Below are 7,253 nucleotides of genomic sequence, written 5' to 3'. Positions count from 1 at the left end.
CATCGGAGTGCCCCCTTACACGGACTGTCCTCATTGGAGTGCCCCTTTATTTCACTTGCCCCCCCTCCCCCCCAGACTGGCTCGCATTGATCGGAAACCGGCTGTACTGCAGTATCACAGATAGGGAGTGATTATAGTCCGCCCCTCCCCCGCACTCAGCACACTTCATATCATACAATCATTTCCTCTACATTGGCTGCCGATTGTTCCCCCTCCAGATGATAGATGGCGCTCTGTCACTCCGCATAGTTACTGCACGTCAGTCCTCTCCGAAGTGTCGCTGCCTTCTGAGCAGAGCTCTAGCTCTGTCTAGATTCCTCCCACCGATGACGTCAAAGGGGCGGGGCTGATCAGCGCCCAGGTAGGAACCTAGAGTCCCTTGGTTGCTAAGAGACGGGCACTGTTCTTGAAGAGGACGTCAAAGGGGCGGGGCGGGGCTGAGTAGCGCCCAGGTAGGAACCTAGAGATTCCTTTGGTTGCTAAAAAACGGACACTGTTCTTGAAGAAGCTGCCTGCATGGTGCTGAGTGGAGTGGAGGGGGCTGGCTGCAGAATGCATCTCCACACTAGGCAGGAAATATGTGGCCTCCGTTTTAACTTTAGTTAAGCTACACTCCACTTTTTTTTTTTTTTAATTTAATGAACTTTAACAACCGATAGACACAGCTAAACGATGTGGATGTGACATGTTTCCTGTCACTTATTTCCTGTGTATATTTTTACTGAAACAGTGGGGTCTGGCTGTTTCAGTAAAGGTCACATGTCAAGTAGAGCTCCACTATATAGCCTCTGATTGTTTGTTACATTTGAAAAAAAAGGGGGAGTGGATGTCATGTGATTGCTGTCAAAATTGGAGCTCCATTCTGCAACCAATCTCGATTTTTTTAATAGAGCCCCGCCTCAGTCTAGACCAGCAATGGGCAAACTACGGCCCGGCGGACCTTTTAATCCGGCCCGCGGAGCTAGGCTCCCGCTAGGCTCTTCTCACAGTCCGCCCTGAAGACCGGTGTAGCATGAAAATCTATCTCCTATGAGGATCTGTCCCCCTTGACGTATCTGCGCATGTGCCGGAGATCGCCGATCGGCTGCTAATGCCTGAAACTGGCACATGCGCAGATACGTCGAGGGGGACAGATCCTCATAGGAGACCGATTTTCATGCTACACCGGAACGGCGTGGGAACACGGCGAGAGGAACGCGCGGAGCAAAGGTAAGTGAATTGACACAATATGGGGAATGAATTACTATAGGGGGGGTGAATTACTATATGGGGGATGAATTACTATGGGGGATGAATTACTATGGGGGACGAATTACTATGGGGGACGAATTACTATGGGGAATGAATTACTATATGAGGGATGAATTACTATAGGGGGGACAAATTACTATATGGGGGACGAATTACTATATGGGGGACGAATTACTATGGGGGATGAATTACTATATGGGGGATGAATTACTATATGGGGATGAATTACTATGGGGGATGAATTACTATATGGGGGATGAATTACTATATGGGGATGAATTACTATGGGGGACGAATTACTATATGGGGGACGAATTACTATATGGGGGATGAATTACTATGGGGAATGAATTACTATAGGCGGTACAAATTACTATATGGGGGACGAATTACTATATGGGATGAATTACTATATGGGGGATGAATTACTATATGGGGGATGAATTACTATATGGGGGATTAATTACTATGCTTACTATGGGGGAATATTACTATACTTACTATGGATGACACATACACATCATTCATCTACTCTTGGTCCGGCCCCCGGGTCCAATATATGAACCCATTGCGGCCCTCAAGTCAAAAAGTTTGCCCACCCCTGGTCTAGACTCCTCCCTCCCTCCCTCCGACGAGGCAGTTAGAAAGGGGCAGAGCTATTGTGAGCAGCCAGGAGGTGGAGCTGAGGAGCACACAGGATGATTGCATGTGAGCTGCTCTGTAGTGCTTACATCGTTGCTAGGAAACTGGTGCAGTGCTTGGAGCAGCAGCCTGCAGGGTGCTGAGTGGAGTGTGATTGGCTGAAGTAGAGGTGGCTTCATGTCGGTCAATCAGATAACAAGTGGCTGAGGGTCCAGAATAATTATAGCAACAGTATATACAGACAGTCCTAACATGCTATAACAGTCCCCGTTTTGTCACACTGCCCAGTAAATGATGAAAATTAAAAACAAATGTTGCCTGGCAAATTTGAGGCCCTTGAAGAGAGTGCACCAGTTATCAGCAGACAACAGATTAACTTGTATGAGGGCACCCTCTTCTGGATCTCCAACATGTGCCCTGATTCAGTAAAAGTCAGTTAAAATCATACAGGTATAGAAGTTGCTGTGATCTCTGTTTTTTAATCCTGAGACAGTCCTTTTTTTCCTTCCTTAGAAGTGGTGCGAGTGCTCTCTAGTACAGTCTTTGTAATTCAAAAGGGCACTGGATTGTCCCCAAATAAATAAGAGTTAAGGCAACCCCCACTGGGACAGAACTTTTTCAAGGAACCAGGAAACAAGAGAAGTCAGTGGCCAAGAGGCTTTTCACCACAGTAGGCAGCCTCCAAACTTCTGTAGGTTTGCAAAAGGGTCCTCCCTCGCAAGCTAGCTCCCAGTAGTAGTAGCCAGTGGTCCTCTAATTATAGTCAAGTGTCTGCTGATGGTTAACCACTTCCAGACCGGACATTTTTACCCCCTTCCTGACCAGGGCAATTTTCAGCTTTCAGCACTATCACACTTTGAATGACAATTGCGCGGTCATGCAACACTGTACCCAAATGAATTTTTTACCATGTTTTTGAGACATATAAAGCTTTATTTTGGTGGGATTTTTATTTTTTTTGCTATGTAAATGAAAAAGTCCAAAATTTTAGAAAAAAAGTGTTTTTTTTATAAAATTCGGCAAATAAATAATATTTCATCATAAATCTTGGCCAAAATTTATTCCGTTCTCTTTTTAGTTAAAAAAAAAATCCAAATTAGTTTATAACCAAAAAATATAATTTTTTAATTTTTTTTTATTTTTTTATATTATTATTATTTTTTTTATTTTTTTTTACATACTGTCACCCTAGCAGTACAGTGTCACCATGGTGACACTGTACTACTTGTGGGGGGTGATGATTAAAGGCTGTAAAAGCAATCATTTCTCTTTCTCTCTGTGTGCATTCTTGCACTCATTGAGAAGTACTGAGTGAGCTGTGATTGGTCACAGCTTGTCACATGGTACAAGGCTGTTGTGAATAGCCTTGTGCCATGTGACCTCTGTGATCATTCACAGATTTCACACGTAGTAAGCAATGATGTCACAAGTGACATCTTGCTTACTACTTTGCATGTGATCACTGATTGGCCAATCAGTGATCACATGATCGGGACCTCGTACAGAGGTCCCGTCCGACGATCGGTGTTTCACTGTGTCCGGAGGACACAGCAGGCACCGGATCGCGGTGCTGCGCGCTCCCAGGGAGCGCGCACAAGCAGGGTGCCGGGAGGCCGTTTATAAACGGCCACCAGACCCTGCAGTGCCACCATCCGTCCGTTTATATGCAACGGCCGGTCGGGAAGTGGTTAAAGTCACTCGCCACATCCAGCAAGTGAAACAGTGATCCCCAGTGGTGGGTTCTCAGGATCTATGTCCCCTCACATGTATTATTGCAGAATATGATGGCAGCAGCAGTCTCTGATCAGCACTATTCTCCTGAAGAGTACAGCATCAAATAGCTCCTGGAAACATAGAAACATAGAAAAATGTACATAGAATAGTACTTTTTGAAATTAGTTTTGAACTTTCCTCCAGTTACTTTAAGGTCATATCTCTGTGTTCTTAATTTTGGTTTCATGTTGAAAATACTGCCCTCATGAACCTTATTTACTCCCTTGATGTATTTAATCACTTCCCGACTGCCCTATAACAGAACTACTGCCACACGGCTACACAAAAACAAGTATATATATACATGATTTTGTATTTCCGTAGGTGGCTTCAGCTGTTGCACTACCCCCAGAGGAGCCCTGTTGCCGAGGAACACTGACGGGGAGAGGTCTGTATGTAAACAATACAGATCTCTTCCCTGACAGCTTCCACACACTGCTCTGTATTGCTTGGCATAGAAGCGCAATACAGAGCAGCTTGCTTACACAGTAAAACACACACACACCTTGTTGACCCCCTCGCTAAATTTTCCTATATGACCCAATGGGAGGGGGATTTGAATAGCTCATTAGACCTGGATACTTGGCGGAATGCGGCCCATACTTTATAAAAAATCTCGATTAATACTGATCTTATCGAATCTATTATAAAATGCTACTTTGCTGTTATCTGGTTCCCACGCGCCTTGCTAAAATGTACCTCTCAGTATCATCTAGTTGTTTCCGGCGTTGTGGTCAAGAGGGTACTATGTTCCACGTTTGTTGGAAATGTCCGATAGTGAGTAGGTTCTGGATCTGCATGTTTAATTTTATCTATTCAGTAACAGGAATTAATATTCGTAGATCACCGGAAGTAGCTTTTTTTTCATTTACTACCCGCTGATGTTCCCAAAAAATCAACTAAATTATTTTTATACCTCTTACTGGCGGCTCGAATTACCATAGCTAGAACTTGGAGAAAATCACTGATCCCGCTAGATGGGGTTAAACAAAAACTTAATTGGATAATGGTAAATGATAAACTTACAAGTATTGTCAATAATGATGTGTCGAGATTTGAGGTGACGTGGGAGCCTTGGATCAGTTATATTTCTGTATTTTGAGAGTTCTACAGCTGACCCCCCCTTTTTTCTCCTTTCCCCCTTCGGAGTTTCCCTTCCCCCCCCACTTTTTTTTTTTCTTTTCTCTTTTCCCTCCTTTGTTTTTCTTCCGTTTAATTGCCTTGGATATGGTTGGTTTATTTCTACGGTTAAGCCTAGGTTTATTTTTTGCTGAAACGTATGTTACTGGGTGGAGGTGGCGCTCTCGTGTACATTACCATTGACTGCTACTAATTTTTTTTTTCATGTGCTTATTTGTTCTATGTTTGTGGTCACACGTTTTGTTTCACCATGTAGGTGGGATTTGTTGCCATCTCTTTTTATGCCACTGTATGCCTATCTTTCAATAAAATAATTGAAATATAAAACACATACACACCACAAAGTAAAAAAACACACAGCACACAGTTAACCCTTTGATCGCCCCAGATGTTAACCCCTTCCTGCCCAGTGTCATTAGTTCAGTGTCAGTGTTTTTTATTAGCACTGATCACTGTATTAGTGTCACTGGGGATGTCAGTGACAGTTAGTTAGTTCCCCCCCCACTGTCAGAATGCCTGCCGCAGTCCCATTCCAAGTACGCCACCATTACCAGTATGAAAAAAATTCCAGCATATATACCGCCATTTGTAAATGCTATAACTTTCATGTAAACCAATTAATTTACAGGTATTGGGATTTTTTTAGCAAAGATATGTAACAGAATCGGAGGAAGTCGTTATGACGAAATGCGTCAGTGCGTGACTGTACGTGACGTCAGCATATTCACCAGATGTGACGTCTCTCCTACCCAGAAGTGGAACAGCGGGCTGTGCACGGAAGTGTGGTGAGACACCAGCTGTTCAATACACGAGGTGATCAGTACTTTATGAATTTATTTGATGCAAATTGATTTTATTCTTATGTGAGTGTTATTCTATGGAGGTTATTATGCAATAAAATTCATAAATGGAATTGTGCTTTATACTTATGAACTGGACCAATCGGATCTTTATATGTGGTGGAGATTGCGGGACCAAGAGGAGGATATTGTTGTGCCTAATTAACACCATGATTTGGTGAGTGTGTAGGCTGATAGGGTGATTGTCACTTAAAGAACACGGTGGTGCTGGAGTCAATTTCATGAATTACAGAGACTTTCCCTTTTAAAGGATCTATGTGGTGGACTTTATTTTCTTTATCACTCTGCTGCACCGTGGTGGAAGATAGTTCATATATTATAGATTATTTAATTTATTAATTATCATTTCATATTTTTTATTCATATTTATTTTATTTATTATGTGTTGACCTATTGTTATAATCATGTGGAGCGAAGCGCTGTTTTTATGACGATTTATGAGGATTTATTTGTTACTCATATTATTTGTCTTTTCTTGTATAAAAACATCAGCTTATTGGGTATATAATTTTATTATTTTGATTCCTGTTAGCGCATAGTCTGTACACTCATATGACTGTCAAATTGTTTATACATTTTGGCCTAAATTTATGCTGAAATTTAATTTATTAAATTTTTTTACTGGATATGTTTTATAGCAAAAAGTAAAAAATATTTTTTTTTCAAAATTGTCATTTTTTTTTGTTTATAGCGCAAAAAATAAAAAATGCAGAGGCGATCAAATACCACCGAAAGAAAGCTCCATTGGTGGGAAAAAAGGGACATACATTTAATTTAGGTGCAGCGTTGTATGACAGCGCAATTGCCAGTTAAACTAATGCAGCGCTGTATCCTCTGGAGGGCAAGTGGTTAAAGGTTTCAATCATGTCTCCCCATTCCCTTCTTTTCTCCAGACTGTACATAAACTCTGGTCACACACCAATATTTCCCATTCACTGCAACTTTCGGGTGCTCTCTCTCAGCTGCTCAGCACAGGAAATGGTTGCAGTAGCTCATGGTCCCCTTGGAACTCTAGGAGATGTAGTTCCTCTGCATGAATGGATATTCAGTTCAACCCTGTCCACGCTGCAGAAGGATATTACGGCAGCGACAAAGGAAGAAGTTCCACAGCAGTTATCATCTATAGTCCAGGTTACATATGTACAGTATATGAATAAAATAGTGAAAACAATGAAAATACATTATTACCTTGTATTGTTCATTGATGATTGTAGACTATCTGCAAATGTTATTTTACATAAAAAAGTCTGTCTTTTGACAGATGCACCTGTTTTGCAATGGAAAGCAATTCCTGAATGTCATTATGACAGCCAATAATTGCTGATAATAGAGGAGAGCTGCATAAAGGGGAGAGGATCAGAATTATAAGATGCGTCCTTAAAGCATGTTTTTTAGGATGTATCACTTACATTCAAAATCCTCAGGTGGTTTATTTTGTTTCAGTCATTTGTGTCCTAACTTTTATTCAGTTTTATATTATTTTTCTTAAAAGAGAAGTAAGGGATTTCCTTTTTTTTTTTTTTTTTTTAAATCATACTTACCTAGGTGGATGCAGTGTCGGTCTGATGTTGCCTCTGTCCCCCGCTG

General features: G+C 41.7%; 1 long non-coding RNA gene across 1 annotated transcript; it reads left to right on the top strand.

Moving 5' to 3' along the window:
- Positions 1-338: 338 nt before the first annotated feature.
- On the top strand, positions 339-5,926 carry LOC149459473 (uncharacterized). The gene is made up of 2 exons (XR_016313268.1): positions 339-452; positions 5,453-5,926. It is a non-coding gene; the product is annotated as an uncharacterized LOC149459473 (long non-coding RNA).
- The last annotated feature ends 1,327 nt before the right edge of the window (positions 5,927-7,253 follow it).

This window comes from Staurois parvus, unplaced genomic scaffold (genome assembly GCF_062004578.1).
Source record: "Staurois parvus isolate SC_StPar_1 unplaced genomic scaffold, SC_StPar_1.0 ptg000258l, whole genome shotgun sequence".
NCBI classification, from domain to species: Eukaryota; Metazoa; Chordata; class Amphibia; order Anura; family Ranidae; genus Staurois; species Staurois parvus.
Note: the sequence above shows the minus strand (reverse complement) of the source record. Positions and strands in the feature narration are given on the sequence as shown.